This window comes from Ovis canadensis, chromosome 8 (assembly GCF_042477335.2).
Source record: "Ovis canadensis isolate MfBH-ARS-UI-01 breed Bighorn chromosome 8, ARS-UI_OviCan_v2, whole genome shotgun sequence".
NCBI lineage: Eukaryota > Metazoa > Chordata > Mammalia > Artiodactyla > Bovidae > Ovis > Ovis canadensis.
In genome coordinates, this window is record NC_091252.1 from 54,373,779 (window position 1) to 54,388,480 (window position 14,702).

Sequence of the window (14,702 nt, forward strand, 5' to 3'; positions counted from 1 at the left end):
TGTTTCCATATGAATTGTGAAATTTTTTGTTCTAATTCTGTGGAAAATGCCATTGGTAATTTGATAGGGATCACATTGAATCTGTAGATTGTGTTTGGTAGTATAATATTTATTCTTCCTACCCAGGAACATGGACTATCTCTCCATCTCTTTATGCCAACTTTGATTTCTTTCTTCAGTGTCTTATAATTTTCTGTGTACAGTTCTTTTGTCTCCTTAGGTAAGCTTATTCCTAGATATTTAATTATTTTTTGTTGCAATGGTGAATGGGAATGATTCCTTAATTTCTCTTTGTTATTTTTCATTTTTAGTATATAGAAATGCAAGTGATTTCTGTGTATTGATTTTGTATCCTGTAATTTTGCTAAATTCACTGATTAGCAATTTTCTGATACTATCTTTAAGGTTTTCTATGTACAGTATCATGTTATCTGCAAATGGTGAGAGCTTTACTTCTTTTCTGATCTTCATTCTTTTTATTTCTTTTTCTTCTCTGATTGCTATAGCTAAGACTTACAGAACTATATTGAAAAATAGTGGTGCAAGTGGGCACCCTTGTCTTGTTCCTGATTTTAGGGGGAATGCTTTCAGTTTCTCACCATTGAGAATAATATTTGCTGTAGGTTTATCATATTTGCCCTTTACTATGTTGAGGTAGGTTCCTTCTATGCCCATTTTTTGAAGAGTTTTAGTCATAAATGCAGGTCAGGAAGTAACAATTAGAAATGGACATGGAACAACAGATTGGTTCCAAATAGGAAAAGGAGTACATCAAGGCTGTATATTGTCACTCTGCTTATTTAACTTCTATGCAGAGTACATCATGAGAAACACTGGGCTGGAGGAAGCATAAGCTAGAATCAAGATTGCCAGGAGAATTATCAATAACCTCAGATATGCATATAACACCACCCTTATGGCAGAAAGTGAAGAAGAACTAAAAAGCTTCTTGATGAAAGTGAAAGAGGAGAATGAAAAAGTTGGCTTAAAGCTCAACATTCAGAAAACTAAGATCATGGCATCCGGTCCCATCACTTCATGGGAAATAGATGGGGAAACAGTGGAAGCAGTGTCAGACTTTATTTTTGGGGGCTCCAAAATCACTGCAAATGGTGATTGCAGCCATGAAATTAAAAGACAATACTGCTTGGAAGGAAAGTTATGACCAACCTAGACAACATGTTAAAAAGCAGAGACATTACTTTACCAACAAAGGTCCATCAAATCAAGCTATGGTTTTTCCAGTCACCGTGTATGGATGTGAGAGTTGGATTATAAAGAAAGGTGAGTGCCAAAGAATTGATGCTTTTAAACTGTGGTGTTGGAGAAGACTCTTGAGAGTCCCTTGGATTGCGAGGAGATCCAACCAGTCCGTACTAAAAGAGATCGATCCTGGGTGTTCATTGGAAGGACTGATGTTGAAGCTGAAACTCCAATACTTTGGCCACCTGTTGTGAAGAGCTGACTCATTTGAAAAGACCCTGGTGGTGGGAGAGATTGAGAGCAGGAGGAGAAGGGGATGACAGAGGATGAGATGGTTTGATGGCATCACCGACTCCATGGACATGGGTTTGGGTAGACTCCTAAAGTTGGTGATGGACAGGGAGCCCTGGCTTCCTGTGGTTCATGGGTTGCAAAAAGTCGGACATGACTAAGCTACTGAATTGAACTGAATCATAAATGGGTGCTGAATTTTGTCAAAGGCTTTTGCTGCATCTATTGAGATTATCTTATGATTTGTATCTTTCAGTTTGTTAATATGTTGTATCACATTGATTTATGTACATAATTTGAAGAATTTTTGCTATGATAAACCCAACTTGATCATGGTGTATGAGTTTTTTGATATGTTGCTAAATTCTGTTTACTAAAATTTTGTTGAGGTTTTTGCATCTATGTTCATCAGTGGTATTAGCCTGTAGCTTTCTTTTTATTGTGTTGTCTTTGTCTGGTTTTTGTATCAAGGTGATGATGGCCTTGTAGAATGAGTTTGGAAGTGTTCCTTCCTCTGCTATTTTTTGAAAGAATTTTAGAAGGAATAGGCATTAGCTCTTCTCTAAATACAGCTCAACTTTTAAACACACACAGAAACACAAATATTTGAAGATAACTGGAAAGCAGCAAAATGCAGGTGGAAATTGGAGGCACAAGACCCTTAAAAATGGAATTAAACAGCTATATCTACATGAATATAATTCTAATTTTCCTTTTATTCATTTTTTTCTCTTCTTTCTTTTCTCTTCCTTTCCCTTCCTGGAAAAAAAATTCTGAAGTCATGAGGTGTAGCCAAACAAAATGAAACATACATACACATGTTGAGAGGAATGGAGTGGAGAAGGGGGTTTCATAGTTATGCAAAGAGTTAGAACATGAGCAGGATGAAGATAAATCCACGTGGAAGGACTTCTCAGTATGAGATATTATAGTCTAGCATGAAAGCCATCAATGTGTGTGGCATGAGTATTTCATACAAGTTGTCCAAGTCTGAAAATATTGAGAATGATATCCACGTGGAAGGAGGACCTGATGTCCCTACTGGCTGTATTTGTGGGAGTTCAGTTGAGAACAACATCCACCCATAAATGCAAAAATGAGTTGTCAGACTGTAAGGATTGGAAAAGTCTACTATGATATAAAAAGAATCCTTCCACAGGGAAGACATACAGTGGAGAAAGTGAAAAGTGAAAGTCACTTGGTCGTGTCTGACTCTTTGTGACCCCATGGACTATAAAATCCATGGGATTCTCCAGGTTAGAGTACTGGAGTGGGTAGCCTTTCCCTTCTCCAGGGGATCTTCCCAACCCAGGGATCGAACCCAGGTCTCCCACTTTGCAGGTAGATTCTTTACCAGCTGAGCTACAAGAGAGTTGGAACTCAAATAGTGTAAATAGGGTTTCCACAGTGTAACCTGGAAGCATATGAAGGGAGCCAGTAGAGTGAGTTGCTCTGGTGGCAGTTGTTGAAGCCTGACCTGAGAGATAGATAACTTCTCCATAGTAGAATGGAGTGCTGGAATTTGAGCAGTGTAAGGAGGCAACCGTATCAATCTGCTAATGGTACCATAACATTACAAAGTAATGTACCATAACATAATCAAAGTATGGTATCATAACAAAGTACCATAGACCAAGTGCCTTAAACTAGAGCTTTCTTAGTATTTCATTATAGTTCTGGAGACCTAAAAGTCAAGATCAAGGTTTTGGAGGTTTGGTTTCTACTGAGGAGGACTCTTTCTATGATTTGTGGATGTCACCTTCTCATGATGTCCCTACATGGGCTTTTCACTATGCATGCATATCCTTGGAGTCTCTTCTTATAAGCATGCCAGTCATATTGGATTATGGCCTTACCCTTCTGACCTTATCTAACCTGAACATCCCCCTTAGGGGCTCTATCTCCAAATATAGTCACTTTGGGTATTATGGCTTCAAATAATGAAATTGGGGGAGATATAGTTCAATTCATAACAGCAACCTACAAGAGATGGGAGACATGAGAAGCTGGAATCTTGACAAGGAAAAGAAGTTGTCTAAATAAGGGAACAGATGTGATAGCACAGTGTAGGGTATTAGACCTTGAGTAGGATGCAGAGGATATCTAACATGACAGGAGTGAAAAAGAGGGTTGGCAGTAACAAGAGCTTATATACTTATTAACTGGTTGATTAAACAAGTTAAATATATTAAAAATAGTAAGTTTCAGGTTTATCACTGCCAGATAACTAAGTTACAAATATGGAAAGGCAGAAAATTAGGATAAACCCTGTAATGTTAAATTAGGGATAGAAGTATTGGTATAAACATGATTCTACACATAAAATAGATTCTACACTGTGTGTATATATATATATATATACACACACACATACATGTATACATATGTCCATAAATGCATATATGATACATTTACATACATGCACATATAACAGATGTTTGTGTCTCATGCATATATAAAGTCACTAACAGCCTAGAAGGCAGCAATACCACAGTAGGTGTTATCTACTAAACATAATTCATTAATAAAACAAAAATCCTCGGTTTAATTGATAATTCTAGGTCTGGGACAGGAAATATGCAAGATGAATCAAGAAACGAAGAGGTGGTCAAAGATTATCACAAGGAACAGAAGTCAGCTTTAAGAGACTCCCAAATCTGGAATGATTCGAACATTAAAACAAATAATGATGGTAATGGATTATAATCAATACAATAAAAAATGTATAAAATGAGTCAATCATATGTATACTATTATAATGATCATTATTTATTAGGGAGAAGTAATTGTTCTGTGTTTGTGTTACAGAAATCTTTGTCCAAACCTTAAACACTGGCACATCTCAGCAGCAAGTTTCTGACTCCTTTTCTTGCTAAGCAACCTTACCTACTGCCATGACCTTCAATCCCACCACACACTGATGTCTCCAATCCAGACTGTCTCTGTGTACTCTAAGACTCAAACTCCAGGTGTCTATTTAATATTTCTACATAGATGAATACACATATTATATATGAATATTTGCTCATCTCAAAGTAAAGTCCAAAATTTTCTCCTTCCCCAAAACCGTTTATCTTCAGCATTCCCCATTCGGTAAATGGCAACTTTATTTAGCTGAGTACTTTATGCCAGGAATCTGCAAAAACAACTTCCTCTCCTTTATACTTCCAATCCAATATGTATCCAATGCCTAAAAGTCCTACTTCAAAATACCCTCTTTAGCTTTAAAAATTATCCAGCTTCTTCATATTAATTTAGTCCTAACTTGTAGGTAGCATATTATGGTATGTAAGAGCATAGACTTCATAGTCAAACTGTCTGGGTTTCAATTCTTTCTCTTCCATCTATGCAACCCTGGAAAAATAGTTTACCCGGTTTTACTATTTTAAAGTAGTTTATCTCTGTTTCCTTATCTGCAAAATAGTATAATAATAATAGTATCTACTTTATAGGATATTGTGGAAGTAAACATAAATCAGCACAGAAACAGTATTCAAAACATTTCAGCTACTTTTAGCTGTTATTATTTTTTAAGCCAGTATCATCTCCAGCTTGCTTTATGGAAGATCTTTTCTAACTGTATACTCAATATGTATCTTACCACATCCAATTATTTCTTCACACAGTAGACTGAATAATTTTTATAGTAATGTCTAATTACATTACCTCTTGATTACCTTTCATTTGTTGCCCATATAATTTTATTGAAATATGTGGAATCATTTTTGTGACCTTATCCTTCCATTTTTTATGATAATATATAATTCAACAATAATAATCTTCTCTATGTTTCTCTTAGACACTAAGCCCTTTCTTGCCTCAGGGCCTTTGCATATGCTACATGAAATGTAGACTTTATAAAATTAGACCAAGAAAGTCACTAACCAAATAACGAAAATAATGACAACAATAAAAGTTTTGGAGGGAGGAATATGATTGCCATAGTTGCTGTATATATTATATTATCCAAAACATCCAATTTTCAGAAAAAAATTAAGTGACTTCAAAGAAACAGAAAAGTATAAACTGTAAACAGGAATAAAAGCAATCAATAGAAAATGTCACTATGGAAACTAGATTTGGTACCTAAAAGACAAAGATGCTAAACCAGTTATTTTAGTTATATTCAAAAAACTAATCCATATTTTTTTAAATCAAGAGGAAATATGGCTATAATGTCTCACCAAATTGAGAATATCAATAGAGCCAGAAATTATAATAAAAAACCAAACAGAAATTTTGAAGTTGAAAAATAAAATAGCTGAATTGAAATATTCACTAAGGCTCAATATTAAATTTGAACTTACAGACAAAAGAATTAGTAAATTTGAAGATAGATTAATAGAGATAATCCAGCCTAAGGAATAGAAACAAAAATAAGTGAAGACAAACAAGCAAACCCTCCCAAACTGTGGTTTACCATACAGTATATTGACATGGCAGAATGGGAGTCCCAGAGGGAGAGGAAAACTAGAAATGTGCACAAAGTACATTTGAAAAAATAATGCTAGGGATTTCCCATATTTGATAAAATATATTAATCCACACATCCTATAAATTCAAATACTCCTAGTAAAATAATTTCAAAGAAATCCATAACAAGATATATCATAGTTAGACTTCAAAAGCCAAAGACAGAGTTTTAAAAGCAGCAAGAGTAAAATGATGTATCACATACAAGATATCCTCAACAGTACTAATAGCACTCTCTTCAGAGAGTTTTCTGATCTCTTTACCCACACATGCACACTACTTTTAGTCTACTTGTCATATACTCCCTGTATTTTTCCTTCATTGACTTTACTGATGTTGTATTAAACTGTGATTTTTTATTTAGTTCCTGTCTCTCCAGTTCCTTGCCAAATTGGCGGGAATGACTCCTCATACATAGCAAATCCTAAGTAAATGAATGAATTAGTGAATTAATTAATATACACAAATCATTTTATCTAAATAGATCTGACTTCCTCAGTTTTATTTCCAGTTTGTTTTTTTTTTTTTAACTACACCAGTTCAATTCAGTTCAGTTGCTCAGTCTTGTCCGACTCTTTGTGACCCCATGGACTGCAGCACGCCAGGCCTTCCTGTCCATCACCAACTCCCAGAGTTTACTCAAACTCATGCCCATTGAGTTGGTGATGCCATCCAACTATCTCACCCTCTGTCGTCCCCTTCTTCTCCTGCCTTCAGTCTTTCCCAACATCAGGGTCTTTTCAAATGAGTCAGTTTTTTTACATCAGGTGGCCAAAGTATTGCAGTTTCAGCTTCAGCATCAGTCCTACCAATGAATATTTCAGGACTGGTTTCCTTTAGGATGGACTGGTTGGATCTCCTTGCAGTCCAAGGGACTCTCAAGGAACTACACCAAGGAACACTAAAATTCTTTGAAAGTTTAAGTTTAAAGATATAAAAGGTATTTTTCTCTGTATCACTTTGATTTTAGTATATGAGCTGCCAAAGCAAACACTATGTTTTTTAAATATTGTGTTATGTGTTAGTCGCTCAGTCATGCCCGACTCTTTGCGACCCCATGGACTGCAATCCACCAGGTTCCTCTGTCCATGAGATTTTTCCAGGCAAGGATACTGGAGTGGGTTGCCATTTCCTTCTCCAGGGGATCTTCCCAACCCAGGGATCGAACCCGGGTCTCCTGAACTGCAGGCAAATTCTTTACTGACTGAGCTACAAGAGAGTTATTAATTCATAAATCTTTGAGTGTTTATCTTTGACAGAAGAGTTGAAAAATGATGGTGTTTTCTTTTTGTTATCCTGCACATTCCAGATTTTCTATAATGACCTGCTATATAATGAATTGTGTCCCCCCAAAATTCATATATTAAAGCCTCAATCCCCAATCTGACTGTATTTGGAGATAGGACTCCTGAAGGTAATTAAGGTTAAATGAAGTCGTAGGATCATGTTCCTAATTCAATAAGATCGATTGTCTTATAAGGAGAAGAGACATCTCTATGCAGAGGCACTGAGGCAATTCCATATAAGCACACATTCAAAGAACAGCCATTTGCAAGCCACAAATAGAGCCTTCACCAAAACCTGACTGTGCTGGCACCTTAATCTTAGACTTTGAATCTCTGTAACTGTGATAAAATAAATATCTGTTGTTTAAGTTACACAGTCTATGGTATTTTGTTATGACAGCTTAAGCTAACACAACCCTATATTTATTTTACAACAGTGCAAAATAAGTTTGATATCAGGCATACTCATGCTGTAGTACTAAAAGTTTACATACTTCTGCATTATTTTTTTCAGTGATTTGATTCAATAGAGAAAAATGTCTTAAATAAGAACTGAGGATAATACAATGATTGTTAGAGCAAGTAATCAGAAAAGAAATAAAAATCAACATCTCTTCTTCTTCCTCTACTTCTCCATTCCTCACCCCAAATTCACACTAAAGTGTTTTTCTTAGATACAGGTTTGGTTACTGTATTCACCTCTTTTCCCCTTGGATCAGCTATTGTGATATTTACCTGTCTGTTGACTTTCTCAATGGAGTGTGAGCAGAAGTTTCTGTGTCTCTACGTAAGAATTTTTTGTCTGCATTTCCAGTTAAGTATTAAGGTCAGGAAATATTTCTCATTCATTTAGAATCCCTGTACGTTTTCATCAGTGACAATAATATTGTATTGTTCAGGCTAATTTGTTACTTCCCAAGCAGTAGGACAACATGTTTAACAAGGCTAACACAGACCTACTTTCTCTTTGGACCTTAATTTCCTTATTTGTGGAATAAGTGTATGTACATCTGAGGTCTTATTCAATGTTAAAAGTTTTGCCTGGGTCTAGCCATGACTCTCCATTCCTAAGAACCCTTCAGTAGTTTCTCTATTCTTCTCAAAATAATAATAAAAACAACATCATTGCTCAATGGTTTGGCTCTAACTGCATAAACTACCATTAAAGCTGTATTTTTTTTTCCTACTTCAGCTTTGTGCAAATCGTGTTTCCTGTCCACAGAGAACTCTTGTCATTACCTGGACACATAATATGCTTCCAGGCATCTGCACTTAATTCCTCAGCCTACAATGTCCTCCCCAAATCAACTGCCTCTCAAGGATATCTCAGCTACACCTTCTTTAAAACACACTCACCTTCAGATTAAGTTAGTTGTGTGTTTGTAGTCTCAATGAATATTGCTGTTTTTCTGCTTTTCCTTCAGTAAAAGGGATGTTTATATGTGTGTCCATGACCATGAAAGGAAATGTCTTGCATCTTTTCATTACTAGTATTCCTAGTAACATGTGCACACTGACACAGCTTATTTAACTCATTGTTTAAAAATAAGTTAAATATGAGTAATTTATCTTAGTTATTAAGTAACCTTCTATTTGTTGAAAGGAAAACATTACTCATTCTGATTACAAGAAGACTGATAAAAATTCAAGTATAACATTCCAGCCAAGTTTTAATCTTTAACTAACCACATTCCCTGGAATCTCATGAGAGACTGAGTCTGAGATATATTTTATGTTAGTTTATCGCCCCTAAGCCCCTTATTAGCATGAGGTCTCATAGAGTTGCTGGAGCAGGAAGTCATTTAAAAAATTCCTCAGTTACTGCCTGCTTCTTTTAAAAAAAAATAAATTGAAAAGAGGTGATAGAAAGAAAATCTAGGGGACATTTGCTGTGAATCCCAGCAGTCTCAATTTCAGTGGTGTGCAGTCTCAGAATACTGCTGATTGCCGCAGGAGGCAGTCAGGAAGACACTGATTCTTACCCTGGCTTTGCCTGTAAGACACAATGTACTCATGGCAAGGTACTTGGACAGTTTCTCAGATAATAATATTCCTTTGTTTCCCAGATACATGGTGGGGATTTAGAGAGAGAGAGCTGTAAAATGATCATATAGCTCTCACTCTTTTTCAAACAGCAAGATTGGAATGTATCTGTTTGGGGATTCTGATCATCACTTAGAATGTGCTTTGCAGCCTGGATTTGCAATTGGTTTCAGGGTGAACAGAGTTTGAAGTTCACAGAGATATCACAAATGATGTCTAATGGCTGGAAGTTGGCTATGAATGATTTAGGCTTGAATTAAATATTGCAGGAAGAGACTGAAATCTATGGCATATCATATATCATCCAATCTGAGACACCATTCACTCTAATATGCACCAATACTTTATATACAAGCAAGAAAGCAAGTCCCCTGGCTAAGATACTTTTGCTTGTGCTATTCAGTTGGATTTTAGAAACATTAAAATGTGAAAAATATGCTACTTAGAAGAAATAAAATAAATACATATATATATAACCTGTATATTTATTATTTATTATATGAATATATGTTTCTACTAATTATCCCATATTCACCAAAAACTCAGGGTGTCCAAAATCAAGGTAGATAAATCTCCCAAATTCATTGTTTTTTCTCCCTTCTTTTTTTACACTGAATGGCACTACTATTCTCCCAGTTGCTTGAATCCCTTCTCTCTGTCACTCCCATGTCTCTTTACTCATCAAGTTCTTTGACTTCCTCTATTCTCTTCACTCTGTGTATTATTTTTCCTTTCCTCATTATTTGACTAAACTTTGCTCTACTTGTCAAATTTACTTTTTGAAAAAAGATTCTGAGTGTGCCAAGTCCAGGTTATTTGATTCTTCTTCTCATTCCCAGGAACTATAGATTCCATATATTTCCATTAGCCATCCTTATCCTATGTTATACTCAACCACTTACTTGTCTGTATCCACCAGTAAAACACAAGTTCCTCAGGGACAAGAAATGTCAGTCTGTTTCACAGTTGTGTTCTTAGAATCTAGGACAATGTCTCATATTCATTAACTGTTATATAAAACTCAATGATTGAACAAATAAAAATATTAATTTAGATATTAAAAAACAAGGGCCTTTGACTTACATGAAGAATAATAACAATATTCTCAAATTGAAAGAGATCCAAAAAAGACAGCACCATGTTGTACAAGAAAAAAAAATCATTTGAGTCAAATACAATTTAAAATGTATTAGATTTCTAACACACATTTTGTCATTTTTTTTTCATTTTGCTTTCACACCAGACACATACTGTGTATCACAGTGAAGAAAGTTTTATTTTAGCAGTTAATTGTGTAACCTAACTGTGAACTACCCTTTTAATCCTTTGGGAGAATGACCAGTCACCTACATTGATCACATTTCTGCTTCTATAAAACAAGTGGCTTTTAAAGGAGCCTGCAATCACTGTGGGTCAGAGGATTAAGAATTCAAGCCCATTTCTTTCCAAGATATTGTTTTAGGAAATGTAAAAGGTTAACTATCTTTCTTGAAGAACTTGTCTAAAAATGAAGTTGAAGTCATTACCAGCTGGCAACATATTTTTACTGTGCAGATATTTTTCTATATGTGACAGATAGAAAGTTCACATAGTGGGGAAAACATGGTCCCTGAGGTTCATATTTTTTTCATTTTAACATATTAATTTAGTAGTATACAATAGATCAGTAAATCAATGAGGGTCAGTTTCCTAATTGATAAAATATAGGTGATAATTTTTGAGTTTTTTGAAATATTGGAAGTAAAATTAAATGAGATTTATTTGATAATTTTAATATGTCAGGTGAAATTCCTAACACTTAAAAATGTAACTGATTAAAAATCAGTTCATAGCTGCTTATTTGTGTGGTTGCTTTAATTTTATACTGCAAGGTTTACCCTCAGTGTTCTATTAAGATTATAAGGTTAGAACAGCATGAAATAGTTGAAGTCCTCCTTTTAAGAAAAGTTCTTTCCTTCCTTATTTAACATGTCATTTTTTTTCTTTCTCATTTGTAACATGATAGATATTTCTGTCCTTTGGGTAAAGTATTTGATTGAACATTTAAGTTATATTTTTAGATCTTCAATTTTCACTGTTTCATCTCAATAATGCCTTGGCTTTTTCACCTCTCACTGCCCTTAGTTTTAATAGATCCCAACATTATAGGGAATACATTTTTTGTGTACTCTGATTTTTTGTGTACTCTGTCATTAAGAACTATAAATCATCTTAGAGATTCATTTTTCTGAAAAATCACACTTTTCAATATTAAATCACGAGTATTTGCCATGGTCTGATTGATACTTCAGTACTGTGCACATGCTGAATGCTCAGCAAACCTTGCTGGTTGACACATTTATGTGATAGGAATTTTTAAACTGTTTCAAGATTAAGGACACAAGTAAATTTGACTAACTTCTTCTTTTATAAGAACTCCAAGGTTCTGATGTAGAACAGAAAAGAACTGGATCATGTAAACTTAATTTCCTTAAACCTTGAAAGCTGTTTCAGTCAATTATTTCAATTGCTGGACACCAATTCTAATTGCTGGAGTCATGAGTCATTGAGTGGAGATCAGGGTTTGCAGCAAATCTCCTTTGCACTTGTAGATCTTGCACACTGACTGAAGGAGGGAGCCACAAAGTCCTGTGCTGAAAGCTGTAGGTTCTGAACCTGCTGCACTGGTTATAGCCCTCAGTATACTGAAAAATCATATTGGGTTGGCATAAGGAAAAAACTTGGGCTTATTCATATCATGTTAAAAGAAGCAGATAAAGAGTAGAAAATTCGACTATCTAAATACCTTCAAAAGCAAAAATCACTTGTATAGTTCTGATAAGCAAATTATTTCAGTTTTGGATCTTTATACTTTCTTGAAGTTTGAATCCTCTCATAGTTAGTTTTAAATTCTTTTCTGTTGCTGTTGTTAGAATATAGACTTAGAAACAAGAGTACTGAAATTAAGAGGACTATAAATATTCAGCCATGATGTTGAAAATTATATAGAAATATAAAAATAATGAGACATTAACCTTGTAATAGTATGCTTTGATCAACAAATCCCATTCTACATTTAGAAGAATATATTAGAACCTGTGTTCCTTTGATGATGAATTTTTAAAATATCAAATTGATAATAGGGAATAGATAATTTTTGAAAATAAAAATACATGTTGTATTTATGTCATTTGAGAACACAATATAATAATATCTATTTTTTGTGTTAAAAGGCTTTTTTCATACTGCCAACATTAAAAAATTTCAACAAAAGACTAACAATAATTTTTTTAAAACAGTAAAATCATTCAGAGAAAAAGAACTATCCAAAATACAATGAATGAGCAAACCAATGTTAATGCAAGTAAGAATATCATCAGCAGTAATAAAACACCAGCAATAAAAAAGGAGACCGAAAATATATGATTTAGGAAACAAAATCACAAAACTGTTGCTTGGCCACATTTAAAATAAAATCCCTGCACAATGAGCTAATTATAGCTAAAGGACAATTAAATTCAGTCCCTTTAAGTCCGGTGAAAGAGAAGAACACAAGAGAGAGCTGGTGAAAAAGTAATTTTCTGCAACCAGTACACAGAATGCCTTTTATGGAAAGGATATAATGATACAGAGCTCAAAGGAGCCCAACTGAGAAGTAAAAGAAGTAAAGGACTCATGGAAATCAAAGGAACGTGACAAGAAAGTTTTCGAAGGGAGTGAAGTGATATATGCTTTTAACATTAAACAAAAAGAAATCATATCATGGTAATGGATAACATTTCTGTCACGTAATACAAGTGTGATCCTGCACAAGTTACTTTACCTATTAGAGCCTTAGCTTTCTCATCTGTATTGTGGTTATAGAAATAGCATTATCCACATAGAGTTTCATGGCAAATACATGAGAGAATAATATTTAGTGACTAGTGCAATGCTCAGTGCCTAGTCAGTGTTATACAGATACTTACAATGCTATATATATATATATATATATATTTTTTTTTGTCACAGGACAGCATTTTTTTCTGTTGGTAAGCCTAACATTTTTTATCTAAATAATTAACAGTGGCATTTATTGATTGTTTCTCTGCAGGCAATACCCTGCATCAGCTGTATCTCTCTGTAATGTCTGGGAGTTATCTTCTGCTCTTTTCCATGCCACACTGCTTCTTATTCTTCTAATACGAGGCACTTTCTCTATGGAGTCTTGCACTGGCTGTACTCTTCCCTCTGGAAGATCCACATGGCCATCTTTCTTACTTTCTTCAATTCTGTCACCTTCTCAATGATCCCTACCTAACACTGCTTGTTAAAAATAGCAGTGTGTTCCACACCTAACACTTCTAAATCTTCTATCCAGCTCTTTATTTTCCAAATAACTTTCTATCATATGAATAACTTAGTTATGTCAGTTATTCACTTTCTCTTTTTCCTCTTTAAAATATAAAATTCTACAAGTAGTGAGATAATTTTCTATTTTGTTAGTAGAAAAGTACTTGATGTATAGTAAGCATCTACTGCAAACAAAGCTAGGGGAGGGGATGGAATTCCAACTGAGCTATTTAAAATCCTAAAAGATGATGCTGTTTAAGTGCTGCAGTCATATGTCAGCAAATTTGGAAAACTCAGCAGTGGCCACAGGATTGGAAAAGGTCAATTTTCATTCCAATCCCAAAGAAGGGTAATGCCAAAGAATGTTCAAGCTATCATACATTTTCAAGCTAGGCTTCATCAGTATGTAAACAGAAAACTTGGAGATGTACAAACTACATTTAGAAAAGGCAGAGCAATCAACAAATTGCCAACATTTGTTGGATCATAGAGAAAGCTAGAGAATTCCAGAAAGACATCTACTTTGTCTTCATCGAGTATGTTAAAGCCTTTGACTATGTGGATCACAACAAACCGTGGACAATTCTTAAAGAGATGGGAATACCAGATCACATTACCTAAGATTAAACCATCCTTGCTCCTTGGAAGAAAAGCTATGACAAACCTAGATAGCATATTAAAAAGCAGAGACATCACTTTGCTGACAAAGGTCCATATAGTCAAAGCTATGGTTTTTTCTGTAGTCATGTATGGATGTGAGAGGTGGACTGTAAAGAAGGTTGAGTACCAAAGAATTGATGCTTTTGAATTGTGGTGCTGGAGAAGACTCTTGAGAGTTCCTTGGACTGCAAGGAGATCCAACCAGTCCATCCTAAAGGAAATCAGTCCTGAATATTCATTGGAAGGACTGATGCTGAAGCACCAATGCTTTGGCCACCTGATGTGAAGAGCCAACTCACTGGAATAGACCCTGATGCTGAGAAAGATTGGAAGCCAAAGGAAAAGGGGGTGGCAGAGCATGAGCTAGTTATATAGCACCACCAACTCAATGGACATGAATTTGAGCAAATTCTGGGAGATAGTGAAGAACAAGGA

At 34.9% G+C, this 14,702-nt stretch overlaps 1 long non-coding RNA gene across 1 annotated transcript in view; it reads right to left on the bottom strand.

The window, feature by feature from the left end:
• Window positions 1-8,768, bottom strand: part of LOC138445331 (uncharacterized) — a 140,018-nt gene extending 131,250 nt beyond the window's left edge. Inside the window, exon 1 of the long non-coding RNA XR_011258814.1 lies at window positions 8,610-8,768. This is a non-coding gene — a long non-coding RNA (uncharacterized lncRNA). The remainder of the gene's footprint in view (window positions 1-8,609) is intronic.
• Window positions 8,769-14,702: the final 5,934 nt, after the last annotated feature.